The sequence below is a fragment of the Pinus tabuliformis genome, chromosome 8, assembly GCF_031772625.1.
Source record: "Pinus tabuliformis cultivar Carrire ecotype Pingquan chromosome 8, CPIR1, whole genome shotgun sequence".
NCBI lineage: Eukaryota > Viridiplantae > Streptophyta > Pinopsida > Pinales > Pinaceae > Pinus > Pinus tabuliformis.
Window position 1 is genome coordinate 779527334 of NC_142294.1, and position 19586 is coordinate 779546919.

Here is a 19586-nt window from a genome sequence, read left to right on the forward strand (position 1 = left end):
ACTGAAGTAATTGGTCAAGCTGTGGTGATCTGTTAACAACAGAAATTTCCTCCCCAAGAGGTAATGTCGCCACATTTTCAGCGCATGGATAACTGCTGTTAACTCTAGATCGTAAGCAGAGTATTTCTGCTCATGATCTTTTAGTTTCCTTGATTCATACGCAATTACTTTTCCTTCTTGCATTAATACTCCTCCCACACCCTCCTTACTTGCATCGGTGCACACTATGTAATCCTTATTAGGATCCGCTATACTTAAGATGGGTGCAGTAGTGAGTAAATGCTTTAACTGATCAAAGCTCTGCTGACATTCTGGTGTCCACTTAAATACCTTCCCCTTTTTCTGTAAGGACGTGATAGGGTAGGCTATCCTTGAGAACCCTTCCACAAATCTTCGGTAATAGCTAGCTAGTCCCATAAAGGATCTGATATCAGCTACATCCTTGGGTATGGGCCATTCCATAATAGTCCTTATCTTCTCAGGATCTACTGCCATTCCTTCTTTAGTAATCACATGGCCCAAATATTGGATTTCCTCCTTGAAAAAGTCACACTTACTAAACTTAGCATATAGCTGGTGTTCCTGAAGAGTTTGCAACACCATCCTAAGGTGTTCTTTGTGTTCCTCATGGGAACGAGAATATATCAGAATATCATCGATAAATATCATCACGCATTTGTCCCAAAACCTGTGAAACACGTTGTTCATCAAACACATAAAGGTGGCAGGTGCATTGGTCAAACCAAAGGGCAGCACCACAAATTCGTAGTGCCCGTAGCGTGTTCTGAAAGTGGTTTTGGCAATGTCCTCTTCTTTAATTCTGATCTGATGATAACCAGATCGCAAATCGATCTTGGATAATACCTTTGCCCCCTTCACTTGATCAAAGAGTTCGTCAGTCCGAGGCAAGGGGTATTTGTTTTTGATCGTGAGCTTATTCAGCTGACGATAGTCTATACACATACGAAGAGTTCCATCTTTCTTTTTGACAAATAATACTAGAGCTCCCCACAGTGATACGTTGGGGCGGATATAATTCTTATCCAGTAGCTCTTGCAGTTGTATTTTTAATTCTGTTAACTCTGGTATGCTCATTCGGTACGGTGCCCGTGACACCGGTGCTGCCCCTGGTGTTAGCTCTATAGTGAAATCTATATCCCTTTTTGGGGGTAGTCCTGGTACCTCTTCAGGAAAAACATCCACAAATTCTTGTACTACCGGAATGTTGTCCAGTGCAGATGTTTTGTCTTTCTGGTTTGCATAACCAACTTGAATAGCATAAATCTGACACTCCTTCCTGAGACATTTAGCTAGCTGGGAAGCAGTGATAGGACAGATCTGTACAGGGTGTTTAATCCCCTGCAACTCTTGCTGTTGTCCCAAATCATCCTTGTAATAGATGGTTTTGGTCTTGCAGTTTACCAACGAACAATGTTTTTCCAGCCAATCCATACCAATCAAGATGTCGTGGGACCCCAATGGAAGTACATTCAGGTCTGTTGTAATTGGCTGTCCAGCTATGCTGAAAGAGTAGTTACTAATTTTGGCTAAGACTCGTCTCTTAGCTCCCGTGGCTAGCTATACCAGCCATGGGTTCCTGAACTTTTCAGAAGATAACTTACACTGTTCTACTTTTTTTGGGCTAACATAACTTAAAGTAGCTCCTGGGTCAATAAGAACAGCTATAGAAAGATTTGAAATTTTACCTTCAAACTCCACCATGGTCGGCTGGTATTCCACTTGACGGTCATCCAAGGCTGCGTTAATTCTTGGCATGCTGCGCGCCACTTCTCCAACAGTCGATGCTTCTTGGAACTGAGATATTTGGTCCACTCCTTTACGCTGAGGGCAGTTCTTAACATAGTGCGGTCCTCAACAACCCCAACATTGGACTGGAGGTCTGGTCATCCCTTCAAGGTCTGACCTGGAAGGTGGTTCACTGATTCTGCTCTCACTTGGTTTAGTGCGAAAGGTACTCTTTGCTACATTTCTGCTAATATGTCCCTTACCAGCACCCTTGCTGCCATTACCACGACTCCCTTTATTATTACCAGCAATTCTGTTGCCCTTTCTTTCATTCCATCTTTTATTTGAAATGTCCCCTTTCTGTTTGTTTTGCTGGTAACAGATTCTTGCCTTACGAATCGCCTCATCCATTGTTCTGGGATTATCAAACTCAATGCGTTCCCTCATATAGACAGGTAGACTACTCACAAATCTCTGCACCTTGGCCTTTTCCTCCTTAATATATTGCACGTAGCAAAGCAGGGAAGTGAAGCGATTAATGAACTCGTCCATAGACTGTTGTCCTAGCTGCAAATCATGGAACTCCCGTGCTTTCTCATCATAGAATCGCTCAGTTAGATATCTCTCTTTGAAGTATCTTTAAAACTTTTCCCATATTATGTTCTGCTCACTTACTCCTTTTACAATCTTGGTTTCTTCCCACCACAGGGTTGCCTTGCCTTGTAGCTGGAAGATGGCCAGCCGTGCCTTCAGATTCTGATCATACTCATATAACTGGAAATACTTGTTCATGTTAATTAACCATGCTTCTGCTGCTTCCTCTTGTTCCCCATCGAAATGTGGAGGTTTACTTTTTCGGAATTCCCCCTGTAATTCCATTTTCCGTCGTTTTGAGGTTTGTTGTTCCAGTACGTTATCAGAATGGTCCTCCTTTTCCTCTGAAATTTCAGGTGCAGTTGGGTAATTTCGTTCCTCAGTTGCCCTTTGTTGTTCTGCACTGGGATTGGCTAATGGTGGATTTTGTCTGTCCGACAAACTCTTCAATATTATTTCCTGCTCCACTGTCAATCGCGCGTTGTCTTCTCGCAGACGTGCCATCTCATTTTTAAGTTCTTGAACAGTCTCTAATATCGCCAGATTGGTACTGCGTGTCTCTTCCCCAAGCTGTACCCACAGCTCTGGATTTTCCCGAAGAATGCTGTCAGCTCCCTACATTTCCTCTATCTTTATTGTTGATTGTTAACTGATTATCGTTTCTGTATTTATCTCCTAATTAATAAAACAAGAAAATCAGTTATCTGAACCAATTCTTCCTCATATATATATATGATATGATAATCTTCCTTGCAGCTGGATCTTACTGCTCCAGAGGCCACAGTTTTGGAACCTCTACTCTGATACCACATTGTCACGACCCCACGACACATATACAAAATTTAAAAAAAATATATTACAAGACTTATCATCCATCCGATCAATAAATAATATGTATGCAAAAGCATCGTTCTCAAAATATAAATGTGATGCTCTATTTACTAATATGTTTACCCACCTTGATAATATAAGGTTCTCTCTTGGTTTAATATTACCTGACCCAATTGGCGACCTTCACGAATTTAAAGGCTAAGATAATGGTTAATGCGTTCACCGGTTGCTGCTTCGACCAACTCCGGCGCCAGGTGGTGAGCGGAAATCTTAATTCACTTCACCTACCTCTGCCAGGTGGCTAGCATCGTACCGAGGCCACGTGATTCCTCGGTGGAAACGCTGGGGTTTACGCGCCAAGCTTCCACTCGAATGGACGATGAGGATTTCATATTCAGATCTAAGGGCTGGGATTCGCCCAAGGGTTTAGCGGTGTTTTATATACCACTAAGTTACTTGCTTCGGGTTCATTTGCGTATGTTTGGAGAGGCCGAATGATGCTCAGCTCGGCGGCTCCTTCCTTGCACCATCTACCAGGTCTTGCAACACTATCCCAGGTATTTCGATGTCTAAAGCCCGCCGTTTACAGGTCTTTCATCAGCTGTTTAGATTTATATATATACAGTGCTTTTATTTACTGCCGGGTTCATTAGTTCTGGATTACTTCAATCATGAGCTAATCTCGTATGCTTCCACCGTGTGCAGGTGTTTGCTTTTGAGTCCTCCTGCCGCTCAAGGAGCGATTATGCAACCGGGGCGCTCTCAGGTATTTACCCCATCATGATTTGATGCAGAGCCTGTGATTTAACCTGATGGGTGAGGGTTTATTCTTATGCAGTTTGTCTTATTTCGATTTGCTCAGCCTGAGGAATTCCTCATGGCGGTCTTTCTCTTTATTGCCTCAGGGTTTCGTCACTTGGTCAAACCCTGGTTCGAGTCGCGGTCGGCCATTTCATGCCTAAACCTGCGTCTTCTTTGATTTACACAATCTTATGTTAAATATCGATTTTGGCAATATGCTCAGGGTTGTATGTATGCTTATGTAAGGGTTCACGACCCTCTGCCGGAACCGAATTGATTCAAATGAATTCAGGATATTCACTCTCTTCTGTTTCTCATGCTGTCGAGAATGTTAAATATGAAATCTCAAGTTTTTGTCTGTATTTATGAAGAGGCGAGAGTCTTCTTCGGCTCTCTGGACATTTGGATAAACATACTGTCGTTATGCCCATCAGGGGTTTCTGTCTATCATAATGTTAATATATTTTCCTTTTGAATACGATGTATATGTTTCTCATCTGGTATAGTTTGCACTAGCGACCCGTCTTGTTTTACACGCATATGATCTTGATTCAAAGAACATATTTGAGCTCGTCTTATTATAAGGGTTACTGTTATTCCTTTGGTTCACAGAGTATCGTTTATTTTATTTGAGGGTTTTTATGGTAACAGTCGTATATTCGCTTGTTATACATGACTATATCACGGCGGTTGTGTGGCCGTTCACCACAGCGGGGTTTTGTTACCAGGTGACATCATGTCGCCTTAAATTGTTAAAGGTATTACTCACCTGTGCTCTAAACCGGTTGAGTACTGGTAACGATAACACAGTGATTTCTTTTATACTTATTTTTCGAATATAATGAAATTTAAAACCCTTGGTACAGGGTCTGTCTAATTTTCCTTCTTACAGTCTCATTATATACTATGAGCAGCACTAATATTTCAATATGTTTCTTGTCTGCTTTAGAATCACCATAATTCTCTTTGTCGTTCTATTGTTTTCTACAAATCCTTCTACTGTTCTAGTTTTCAATGAATCCTTCTGCTGTTATGTAGTTTAATGCATCTTTCTACTATGCACTTAAATACTCTGCATACTGTTATGGTCTTTCAGGACCCTCGTACGATTTTTATATAGATAACATGCTTCAGTTTCTATACAGATAACATACATTGGTTTCTATACTATTAATATGCAGCGTTTTCTATATAGTTAACATGCATCGATTTCCATACAGTTAGCATGCAAGGTTTACAGCAGATGGTCTCTGTTCTTTTGTCTTAAATAACAAGTTCTAAATATTCATAGAAACTGTTTCTAATATTATATATTCTTTGCATCTAGTTAGCAACAGAGACTTGGAATCAACTATACTTTCCTTCTATACACCCAGTATATTGATCACAGAAATCTGAATCTGGTGAATAACTCATACCTGGTCTACCAGTTACAGGAGCTACCGCTCCAGAAGTTCACCTGCATTTTACATACTTGCTCTTATCCACCCAACCTTTAGATCCATCAGTGCGTTGGATTCTCCCCCCGAGCAGTCTTGCAGGCCTGCAGCCCTCAACAAGACTCTAGCACCTACGTGCTTGGGTTATCTGGTCCTTACCAGACTTAACCCTCTTTTCTTTCTTATTCCCTTTCTTGGAATTTTTCTTCCCTGTCTGTCACCACAGCCCAGGGTTTTCCCTCCCAGGACTTTTCCTATGTGAAGGGTTAGTTTCTTTTCAGTTTCATAACTTTTTCCTTTTCTTTAGAAATCCTCCCCCCAGGAGGCTGCCATCATTTTCAAAATAAATATTCCATTTCATAAATAAGATAATATCATTTAGTAACAGTAATTAACAATTCACATTAGTTTCTTACCACAGTAACATTTCATATTTACATGTTTTACGGGGTCATCACATCAAATGGTTTGTAAATTTTAAATTATGTTGTAATGCATGTACATATTTTTGTATATAATACAATTGTTACTAAACATGAGGTTTAGGTTTAAACAGTGTTTACTTCCTTATTCACGGAAAATCAAACTTTAAATGGTCATCGTACCTAGTTTAGGTTAGCTTAGGGTTGTGTCATTACAATCTATTTATTAGGTATTGCTTTTGAATCTTACACTTACACTTACAATATGTTTAGTAGGTATAATTTCATTTTATTTAAAATATTATGGGAGTTATACTTTTATTTTATTTTAATTAATGGTTTTCAACTATGAAATTTATTTTTTTCCTGCCAGAAAGATTTGGTTGGGGATTTGAGCGTTATTTAGCAATCTAGGATAAAAAGCCAAGAGGCCTATGGAATTGAGCGTTGGATTACCAATTTGTAATTTTCATTTACTACCATCATGCTACCTCATTTTTCCACCATAAGCCTCAGAGAATTATTTGTAGGAAGCTCTTAGTAATGAATGTATCATCAACCCATAAACTATTTCCACCATTTCCCCATCTCCACCTTCATATGTTGTGGAGCTTCTCCAAATAAGCATCTTCATATGTTGAAGAGATTTTCAAAATAAGCATTTTGCACAAGAACTTGATTCTGAAATTTTAGAAATTAATATCCTACGTACCCATTCTCTCATGATGATACTTACATTTGTGATAACATTTCATAATGGGTAGTATGTTCACTTTTTAAAATTAAATTTTGAGTTGTTCTTTTCTAATATTGTTTAATGTATTATAATTCATGGTGAAATCATCACTCAATTTAATTTTGAGTATTTAGTAATTAATTTAATTATGATCTTCATCCATTCACAATCCTAAAAGTTTAACAGGAAAAAAATATATAGATATGCATGGGTATAATGAAATCTTCCAAACAACTCGATTTAGCCTCTGCTTAAAATCAAGGTTCAAATACGTTAAAGAATGGTACCACAATTGTAATAAACATTTTCTTTAAATATTTTTTTTCTTATTATAAAATAATTTTAATTTTACAAAATTATATTAATTACAATTATTTGTCATAAATTTTCTATATTTTAACATTTAAATAATTAAACAATTTATCTTAGTTGGTGTTGTATCTTTCAAAATTCATTTTGTAAATACTCCACCTATTAGCATCATTACCACCAATCCTTTTAAATGTTGTGGAGCTTCTTGAGAAAAGCATTCTTCATGTGAAATCCTAGTATTTAGAGTTTGAAAATTAATATGGTTAGTATCAATTCTCTTACAATGATACTTACATTTGTAATAACGTTGGACAATGGGTAATATGGTGAAATTTTTCAGTTGTTTTCTCTTGGAATATTGTTTAAGATATTATAATTCAAGCAAAGGTCATTACTCATAAAAAAAAATATTTAATTTATTATGTTTATACATTAATTTAATTGCTATGATTTTGATACAAGTAAAATTAGTTGAAGAATATACACAAAAAATGATTTAAAATATTAAATTACCACTTTAAATTCAATACTACACAAATATATATGAGAATCGGTTTCACATTTTAAATCAATAAAATTGATATAAACCATCTTTTAATATATAACTATACACATTTGAATGAAAAATTTATAAAATTGGTTAATCATAATATCTCTAATAAAAAGAAATAATTAAACTAGCTTAGACACATCTTAAACTTGGATCTACCAAGGGACGAGAGGGATCAAATATTTTCCACTCTAAAAGAGGCTTGTACCTCAAAGAGATTTGATCCTTTTGGGTGCTTGGTAGATCCAAAACTAAAATGAATCTAGGATATTATAATTTATAAATAAAAATACATATTAAATTAGAATAACGGTTAAATTATTGTTTAAAAAAAGAAAAACATATTCCAAAAATATATTAAAAGATTTTTTTTTTTTAAGAATAGAGTAATAAAAACAGTAAGACTAAAAAAAAATCATAATAAAAAATAATTATTTGAAAATAAAGATTCAAATGCAAAGTTGAGACTCTATGCAAAAATAAATAATATAACCAAGACAACTTGAGCACAATCTAATAAAGAAAAAAACTGAATGATAAATGAAACAGAATTTATGTGAAGTAGATGTATCTCCTCATATTTTAAAATATTAATTAATTGAAACTAGGCCAGCCTGATGATTAATTGCTACTGAAACCAAGTTAATAAAAAAGTGTAAGATATATCAAACCAATCATGAAATGTTAAACTACTACAATAATACGAAACAACATATTTTGAAGATATAAGTGTATACCAAACACTGAAATGAGCATTAACTTATCGCAAGAATTATCCACATAAACGTGGTTTGTCGTAGTAGCAAAAAATTAGGAATCATAAAAGGCTAAACATTATGCCCTAGATAGATTGTAAATATACATATTGCAAGAAGTGTGAATAGGGAATGAACATAGAGAGCTCCATGCCAATAGGAAATTGTAGGAAGGGTAGTGATTAGCAGCACCATGGAGAACTGAAAGGAGGTATCTTAACAATCAACTTTAGCAAACATGAGTAAGACATTGTCAACTAAACTAAGAAATCATAGTAAAGTGTTGTACACAAAACTAAATATAATAAGCCTAGGTAAGGAATTGTACACTAAAATAAATACAGTAAACGCTAGTACTCCATGCGCAGATGCATTCAACATATGCTTTTTGTAGTCTTAAATAAACCCCAAGCTGAATCCATGGAGTTAGGACATGTACATGGAAGGAGAAGGGAGAAGGCGAGAGACATTTAATTTTGAAGTTACACACAAATTGAGAGAGGAGTATTAATAATGAAGGAGATTTTGTCGATAAATGATGCTAGGTTCAACTTATATAACACAACATGCACCAAAAATTGTGAGGAAACCTTTCAATATCTCTCCTAAATTTGATTTGATACCTTGTTAGATGTCAATGGGCCACTTAATGGATATTTTTCTGAGTAATTGTATGTATTGAATTTTAAGAATCACTTAATTTCATATTGTCTCTATTAAAGATTTAGCTCACCATTTTTAAATTTTAAATCTTCTCTGCTCTGATCTATCTTAGCTATTAAAATTTCATATTTTTTTAAAATTCATATTTTTTGTGTTATCTACCATAGTATGTTATAAGTTATTTGAAATCCCATTTTGAACCTCCCTACCACATTCACAACAACATAAAATAAATGGAAAAAAACATCAACGCGAATGCAAGGAATGAAGAATTTGACATGAATTATTGTTGGTCAAAACCTCAACAAATTAATGTAAATCATTACTTTATATATGCATGCACCTCTCTTGTCATGTTAACTCACCTCTCACTACATTTCCAATTATTTTTTTCACCATATTACTAAAATAAAATGAAATGAAATCTAAGAATGAGTTTCTTAAATTATCAAAGGGACCTTCTCCATTTCCAATACATGTTGTATATGTCAAGCATGGTATTGTTTTATCAATCCCATCTCCTCTATTATTAAACCTTATCTGTCATTTTATATATATGTTGACAGTGATTATGACTACAGTCAATTTGGTATAGGCGAGGCTTTCATTTGAGAGGGGTACTCTTGAGAAAAGAGTGCTCTCCTCCACAGGCTATAAATTATCCAATATCTTATAGCCCCATTGCATCTCGAGGTCCCACGAGGACAAAGGGTACCCAAGGAGTAGGCTAGGAGGTAAACTGATGAGTCATTAACATTTGGTTAGAACACATCAACATTCACACATGAAAGTGGATGACGACAAGGGAGCACAAGCAACAACCATTCCAAGAACTAAAACTGCACTCCTTGGTGAATGCTACAATGTGTATTAATCAATTTTTTTTATGACTAATGATGTATTTATAATGACCAGAATGTAGTGTGAATGTCATGATGATTGAATTTCAGAATATGACTATTGATGTATGTACCTCAAATATATGTGTTTTCAATATTGATGAAATTTCATAATGTTCATGGCCATCAAATGACTAGTTGATAGAATGTTTATTTACTTATTGTTATATTATTATAAGTTAAATATGAATTTTTCCCTATACCGAGTAACTTGATTTCCACTCTGACTACTAAAAAAATTAGCATCAGAGGGAGTGTCCCCACGCTTGGTATTAGAGTCATAGATCTATGACCTATGGACCCATAAAAATTAATTTTCATCAGTGACGTGATGCTCTGATTAAACTATTATTATAATACATATATTAAACTAATATTTGATAGCTAATTTAAATAATATAAAATATTGTTGTAAATAACAATCAATCATAAGAAACTATCACAATTATAATCCCTCGAAGAAAGGTCAACGATTAACCTCTTTTATTTACATCATGAAATATTCGCAAAATTTATCAATCCAAACCTCTTTTATTTACATTATGAAATATTCTCAAAATTTATTAATCCAAATAAATTTCAACAAGGGAAAAACAAATGATCGGCATAAAGATACCATACACAAATTCCAATATCATTTGTGATTGTGCAACTTTGCACCCAACATCAATTTACACCACATTTTTGGCCTTCACCCTTTTCCTTCTTACAAATCCTATATGTGCCTTAGCTTTGGCTTCCACTGAAGATCGATTCAAAGTGGATAAGTGAGAATTATTTATGCATATGCTAATCTTCATCTATATATACAACATTAAGAAAAGGTTTATTTCAATTATTGAAATATTATATGTTTGTTAATAAATTTAAATATGAAAATTTGATAGGTTCATTGCTCTAATTAACCTCATTATTAGATTTTTTTAGTAGATCATACTTCCAATGCTACTTTCTCTTGAGCTCGAGATATAAAAGACTATTTGCCCCATTTCATTGGGTTATTGGCTAAGACATCCTTAACCCTCCCTTCCTCTAATAAAGAGGAGTTTTTATGTGTTTCAAGTTATACTTTTGCTCATATTCAGGTGAGTCATTTTGGTTAGCAGGGTCAATATGCCTTGGAAATGAAATAGGGACTCCATTCACCCCCTAGGGAACTCTGAAGGAGAGACTCCTATGACAAACTTATGGAGGAAACATAAGGGCATAAGTTGAAGGTTCATTGCATCGTGAGTCTCCTTCCATGGAGCATCATCATCAAGACCATCTAACAAGAGCTTCTAAGGATATGCCTATGTATTCACCATCATTCCTTTATACCCAACCACCAAAACAAGCAAAGGAGATAATTCTTTCAAACACATACCTTTATCTTGAGTTGACTTCAAAATATTAATCAAATCCCTGAGATTGGGAGTCTATTTATCTTCAAATTCTTGAATAATATCTTTAGATTCTAGTACCTCTAGAGACTTTCTAAATCTTTTATCATTGTGGTACTCAAGTCAAATTTTTCAATACCAACCTCCATACGAGAGATTCTCTTTGTCAGGGAATGACCCTTTAAAATGCTGGGAGTAGGTGATTTTTTACCCTAACTTTTTATTGAAAGGAAATGAGAAATCTTTAGCTATATGAATTATTTAACAGCATATAAACATATTTAGAGGACACCATGAAAATCAAGCTCGAAAATAACCATAGGTGGGTCATTCTAAACCACCATTGCCAATACAAATCCATCTCCAATATCAATTCCAACCATAATCTGAGTGACTGTCATAATGTTAGTCTTAATAAAATTCATGTTTACCTCTAAATAATGACCTAAAGAGTTTCATATCTTTGTAAAGACTCTGGCAAACCAATATTTGATATGTAAGCTAGGTATATTTCACCATCGATGAATGCCATCAATTGTTTTGAAATTGTGCATTGAAGGAGACAGGCCAACTTTTTAAACTGAGAAGCATCTATTTCCATAATGAAAAAGAAGACAATGCCTTTTCTACATTCCCCCATTGAATGGAAAGTGAAGGCCAACCATCGTCTTGCAAGAAAAAAGGTCTTTTGGAACATAGCCTAGTAATGTTCCCAAACCTTACCACTTAAGGACTTAATGTTGGCTTCATTAAAGATTCATCATGCTATTGTATGTTATATAATGTTAATAACCATATTGAGCTTAGTATAACTGCAAGGGCTAACCTTGTATAAGTACATTTTAGTTTTATGCATTTTCTTGTCTTCTTAATATTTGGGCCTCATAAGTCCTCAACAATGTGTCCAATTAGAAGAATATGTTGATATATTTCATGAGAAAAGTCTTTCGATCCACACTTCATCACATATGGAGGGGTCACATAGGGAGATAAGTCAAATGCTGAGCAATAAAAATTTATGAGGGCTTATACCTGGAACACAATTCCCTTAACTGAATCATTTCTCGACCCTTCTTAGGAATATTAGACTTTTGCTTGGAATCCCCTAGGCTTACAAGGATGGATTGAGTGTTTCTTTGATCCAAAACAACCTCCTTTAATGTAGACAATGTTTTCACAATAACATTACTAGGTGATCTCTCCTTATACGACCCATTCGATGGAGGATATGGATGAAAATACAGACAAACATTTCCCACATAGCCTTATTTTTTCGTTGCGATAAACACCCTCCAAAATTTAGTCTAACTTGAATTTTGGAGCCTACTGTGGATCTTGTGATCATTCATTCCATAATCACTTTATGGTTGGTTGATAAGTGTTAAACTCACTTTCTCACACATTCTTATTCTAAAACAAGTTTTTGAGTGCACTCTTTTATGCAAGCTTGAACAGGGAAAGCACAAGTCCATCAAGGTAGTGTTGATGCAATGTTCCACCTGCGTCAAAAGTTAGTGCACACTTTCATCAACCGTCCCTCACTTTTTCTTACGATTTTCGTGAGTGACGTGATGCTCTCATTAAAATATTGTTATAATACATATATTGAACTAATATTTGAGATCTAATTTAAATAATATGCATTATTGTTCTAAATCACTATCAATACTATCCGAAGTGAAATCCCTATCAAAAAGGTCAAAAAAATAATTTATTAATCCAAATAAATTTCAACCACGGGAAAACAAATGACCAGCTTAAAGATACCATACAAAAATTTCAATACCATTGGTGAATGTGCAACTTTGCACCAAGCATCAATTTACAATTGCAAACAATATCGGCGCCATATTTTTGGCCTTCACCCTTTTCCTTCTTACAAATCCTATCTTCGTGTTGGCTTTGGCTTCCACTCAAGGTCGATTCGAAGTTGAGAAGTGGGAATTATTTATGCATCTTCTAATCTTCTATGTATTCACGGGCGCACTCTAGTTTATTGTGTCTACGGTTTTGTGGTGCATAAAGTGTTTTACTCACAATCACGAAATTTATCAAGCTAAAGTGTTTTACTCAATCACTAAGTTTAATTATGTCCATAGGTATCCTCTATTTTGAAATGGTTTCTAAAATTTCTATCTTTTATAATAATAAAATGTACATTTGATTTAAATTTCATAATTTGAGAATATTTTTAAAAATATAAACAATTTTTGTGAGTTGTATTTGGGACTTTTAAGTTGTTTTCCTATTAACAAGGTTCAATATTCCATAAATTAAATAGCACATTATTATTTTAATCACTCTTAATAATTTTTACCACCCATTTAATTTATATATCTATGTTAATTATTATGAGTAATCCTATTTTATCATCAACCAACCTCCCAATTATCATGCTCCTCTAAAATTTCTTGATTGTGCTACATTATCTTTGTCTTACATTATCTTTGTCATTCCCCTTAATTTTTTTGTTCAAATACATAGCATTATGTTGTTTATTATGTTACATTCTCTTTGTCTTTACCATTAATTTGATGTTCATAACCCATTATGCACGTATATATTCCTGCTAAGAAATAACGTTTATATTACTATTATTCCTAGTTTTTTTTGTTCACATAAATAGCATTTTGTTGTTGTCAACCTTGGTTTATTTCCACAATGCTTGAAATACCTAATTTATCTCTACGAAATAATGTAGTTTGCAATAACATTTATAATTGGTTGAATTATAAATATTCCAAAAATATTTGTTTCCAAATTATGAGACATCACTTATTTATTTGACATCACATTTTGTTTGCAACATATATTTGGTTAACTTTTATTTAAAAAATATATTTATATTTTGCAAGTTAACTGAAGTGAAGAGATATATCACTTTTTTATTCAACATTAGTCTTTTTCTTAGCTTATTTATCCCTTAATGATTATAAGATTTACAATATATAAAAATTTATTATTTAAAATATTCTATTTTATTTTATTTCAACTTTTTAATTTATCATTTAAAATATAAATATTTTATATGAAAAAACTAAATGAGTAGTAAATTTCTAATATATTTTATCTATAAGTTTTGTTATATTAACTTTGTTTTCCCAATATAATATTTATAAATAAATCATAATATTAAAATCTTATTCCATGGGCAATTTAGACTTACTAGTGCAATTTACAAAAAAATTATGATCATTTCAATTTTCAGTGCAATCTTTATAAATAAATCAAAATATTAAAATCTTATCTATGTATTCATGGGCTTACTCTAGTTTATTGTATATAGGGTTTTGTGGTGCATAAGGTGTTTTACTTGCAATCATTAAGTTTATCAACCTAAAGAGTTTTATTCAATCACTAAGTCTATCTATTTTGAAATGGTCTTTAAAATAATAAAATGTGTATTTCATTTAAATTTCATAATTTGATAATATTTTTAAAAATATACACAATTTTTGTGAGTTGTATTTGGAACCTTTACTCTATTTTCCCATTACAAAGGTTCATTATTACATAAATTGAATAACACATTATTATTTAAAATATTTATTCTATTTTATTTCAACTTTTTAATTTATGATTTAAAATATAAATATTTTATATGAAAAATATGAATGAGTGGTAAATTTTTAATATACTTTATCTGTAAATTTTGTTATATTTAACTTTCTTTTATATCAAAAATATAATATTTATAAACAAATCATAATATTAAAATCTTATTCCATGGACGATTCAGACTAACTAGTGCAATTTACAAAAAAATTATGATCATTTCAATTTTTGGTGTAATATACTTTGATTCATATATTTTAGTATTATATTTTTATCTATATATTATATTTTATTAATGTACTTTATCTTATTTTTAGATCTTTTTCAGCATTGCTTAATTATTTTCTCTTTGGAGTTTTTGGTTTGAATTAGAGGAAATATTTTTTGGTAAGTTTTTGTTATTTATAATATGTTTTTGAATGCATCAATTATGAGGATGTAAATTTGATGGGCACTCCCACCTGTCAAGTAAATTCTTGATCATGGTTTCCTTTTAAAAGTGTGCTTCACATGGCTTTTGATTTTTATTTTTACCCATCATTTAAATATCATGTATTATTTGTTTTTGTTCATAAGATCAATAGTACGGACTTAACTTCCATGGAATATTTTAGAATATTGATAGTAGTATACAAAATTCAATAGTTGAGATTTATCTGAAAAGTAGTTATGGTCTTTTAACAATTTTAATTAAATTCATTAATTAAAGAAAATGTCATATGAAGTGAGTTGTGATTTTTGGGATGTGTTGTATTGATAAGGCATGTTATTGCCGAATGGGATTGTAACACAGTCTATTTATAGATTGAGATTCTCCAATGTAAAGTCCACGTAAATCTCCATGATTAAGAATCTTATTCCATGTTTTTTTAAATATATGTATGCTTAACTTATATATGAATTCTTTTTATAAATAATAATATTATTTAAAATAATGATAATTTGTTTAGTTTTTATTATTTTTTTACTTCTAGCCACATGAGATGCATATGAAGTAATTGTTCTAATTCTGATTATGGGTTGTTGCAAATATGCTTTTACCTCTCTCTCTCTCTCTCTCTCTCTCTCTCTCTCTCTCCCTTGCATGATCTCTCTCCCACCTTCTCTCCCCACTGTCTCCCAACTCATCTCTATCTCATGATCCTTCCCCTTTAATTTATCTCCCCATCTGCTCCCTCTCCTTCTCTCGTTATCCCCCCACCTCTACCTCTCTGTCCTCCCTCCCTCACTCTATCATTTTCTCTCAATCCTTCCATCCCTCTCTCCCCACTCTCTTCTACATGTTCTCGATATCTTTATCTCCACACCCTATCTCTCAATCTCCCCTTCTTATTCTCTCTCTCTCTATCTCCCATGCCCTATCTCTCAAACCATCCCTATTTTCCACATATCTCTATCTCCCTCTCTCTCTCCCCCTCTTCTCGATGTCCATATTTGTCTCACACACTATCATGCTCTTCCCTCGTCTCTCTCTCTCTCTGATGCTCCCTTTCTTTCTCTCCACTATCATGCTCCCTCTGTCTCTCCCTCCCTCACTTGCACTCTCTCTCAAACCCTAAAAATTATCCACCCTCTCATTCTACCCGCCTTCACATTCTAACCCCGCCTCTCTCTCTCTCTCTCTCCATCATTCTTTCCCTTACTCCCTCTCTCACCCTCCCTATCTCCCTGCCTCCCCCTCTCTCTCTCTCCCTCTCCTCTTTGCTTTCTCACCCCTCTAACTCTCACCGCTGTCCCTCCCTCCCTCTCTCGCTCTCAACCCCCCCCCACCCTCTCTCTCTCTCTCCCACGCACCCTTCCTCCCTCTCTCTCTCGCTCTCAGCCCCTATTACCCTCTCTCTCTCTCTCTCTTTATCACTGTCTCTCCCCCACCTTTAGCTCCCTCTTCCTATCCTTATCTCTCTTTCCCTCCTACTCTCTATCTCTCTCCCCCCTTATATTGACTTTCTCTCTTCTCCCTCTCCTCAATCTCTCTCTCTCACTCTCTCTCTCTCCCTCTCTATCACTCTCTCACTTACACTTTCCCTCTCCCTCCCTCTCTCTCACTCTCTCCCTCTCTACACTTAACTCTATCTCTCTCTCCCCCCACTTAACTTTCTCTATCTCTCCCCCTCTTGCCTTCCTCCTCCTCCATCTCTCCCTCCCTCTCCTCCTTTCTCCCTACCCTCCTCCTTCCCCTTCCCACCCTTTCTTCCTCTCTCCCTCCCTCTCCCTCTTTCTCTCACTCTCTCTCCCCCTCCCTCCCTCTTTTCCACACTCTCTCTATCTCTCTCCCTCCTACCCTTCCTCCTTCCTCCCACTACTCTCTCTCTATCTCCTACCCTCTCTTCCTCTCTCCCTCCCTCCCTCTCCCTCTCTCTATCACTCTCTCTCACCCTACCCCTCTCCTTTCAACACTCTCTCTATCTCTCTCCCTAACACCCTTCCTCCTCCCTCCCTCTACTATCTCTCTCCCTCTACCTCTCTCTCCAGCCACCCCCTCTCCATCCCTTCCTCATTTTCTCTCTCCCCCTATCTTTATGTCTCTCCCTACCCCTCCCTCTTTCCTCTCCCTCTCTCTCCATCCCTATTTCCTCCCTCTATCTCCCTATCTATCTCTTTTTATCCATCCCTCCTTTATATGTTCCTCTACACCCTCACTCCCTCTCTTTTCTCCTTCCCACTCTCCCCCTGCTCTCCTCCTCTCTCCTTACCCCCTCCCCTTACATGTCAAACAAATTTGTATAATAAAGCAAACACAACACAGATACAAGAGAATCAATATAAATATAAACATATATTAAAAACTACAATTCATCATTATTCATATATATATAAACATTTAATTCATTGTCAATTAAAATCAATTTATTTAAATGGATAGTAAAACACTTACAATATCACATACATATGAATAACCGTAAATTATAATTAAAAAAAACATATTCCAAAAACAAACTAAAAAAAATTTAATTTTTTTACAATAGAATAACATAATTAATAACATTGAAAAAATATATATATATATATATATATATATATATATAATATTTATTTGAAAATCTAGATTCATAAACAAAATTGAGAATCTACGCAAAAATAAATAATATAACCAAAACAATTTAAACACGTTATAATCGCAAACCATATATTTTGCATTGAGATTAACATAACTCATTGTAAGCATTATCCACGTAAACAACCAGCAGCAATAAACTAGGAATCAGAAAAGGCTAAACATTACGCCCTAGAGAGATTGTAAATATACCTATTGCGAGAACTGTAGAGGAGGGCGGTTATTGGCCCGAGCCGAATTGATGGAAAGAGAAGGGAGAAGGCCAGAGACGTTTGATTTTGCAATTACACAAACTGAGAGGAGGATTAATAATGAAAGAGATTGGTCGATAAATGATACCAGGTTTGGCACCGAAAATGGAGAGGCAGTCTTTCAAACTCACTCCTAGATTTGAGAGTTTATTTTATTCTGGAAACACCTGAAACAGATCGGTCTGAAAACAAAAGTTAAAAAAACTTGGAAGCACGAGACAGAAGCATACATACAGAAGCATGATTGGTTTCGGCACCAACTCAATTTCATCTATAAGAGGTGGTTCGAGAGCGGAGCAGAGGTCCAAGTCCATTTCCCCAGCAGAAGTGGTTCGATACGAGAGCAGAGGTCCAATTCCATTTCCCCTGAAGGCCACCCTCCTCTATGCCAGACTCAGACAGAGGACCAACCCTCATCCTCTGTCACATATGGACTCGGGACAACGCGGACTCAATCTCGGATGTGTGGAGCGCTTCCAACACAACGCAAAACAATATAAAAATTTGTTCCCAAATTACTTTGATGGTTTTTCAATCCATCAACTATTTTGATAATGTGCTTTTTTTTCTTTGTCTAACTTTTCTTGCTTTTCTCTCTATTAAGTATAATTAAAAAAATGTTTTTCTGGCTTTTCTCTCCATAAGCTATCTTTATAAATTGCTTTTCTTGATCTTCTAACCGTTGTAAATTATTTTTCTAACTGTTTTTGCTTTTCTCGATCTTCTAACCGTCATAAATTATTTTCCTAACTGTTTTTGCTTTTCTCTCCGGCTACTATCCTTAAAAATTGATTTTCTTGCTTTTTTAACGTATCAATTTTTGGTGTGTTCCCGCTACGTGTTTGAATTTCAGCTCATTTAAGAGTTGCCTCATAGACATTCGTTGCATATTTAATATAGATAATAAAGTGTTGTGCATTGAGCTAAATATAATAAACGTAGATAAGGCATTGTACACTAGTAAAGCATTTTATGGTTGAAAAAGTTGTAAAGAAAGAGATGAATAACTACACTAAGAATATTGTAAGCAATAAACTCCATGTGGAGATGTCTTCAACATATGTTATTTGTTACAAACAAAATGAGAGAGGAGGATTAATAATGAAGGAGTGGTAGTGGATAAAATTATACTAGGTTCAACTTATATAACATAGCATGCACTGAAAATGGCGAGGAAACCTTCCAAACTCACTTCTACATTTGATTTGATATTTTGTTCGATGTCAATGGGCTGCCTAATGGATATTTTTCTAAGCAACAGTATTTATTGCATTTTAAGCTACTGTTAATTTCATATTCTCTCTCTTAAGTATTTAGCTCACATTTTTAAATTTTAAATCTGCTCTATCTTAACTTTTAAAATTTCATAGCTTTTTAAAATTCTTTTTGTCTGCGTGGTCTACCCTAGTATGTTAGGAGTTATTTGAAATCCCATTTTCAACCCTCCTACCACATTCACAACAACATACAAAAAATGGAAAAAAAACATCAATGCCAATGCAAGGAATGAATAATTTGAAATGGTTTATTGTTGGTAAAAACGTAAGGAATTATTGTAAATCCCTTCTTTAGGTATCTATGCATCTATGTTGTCA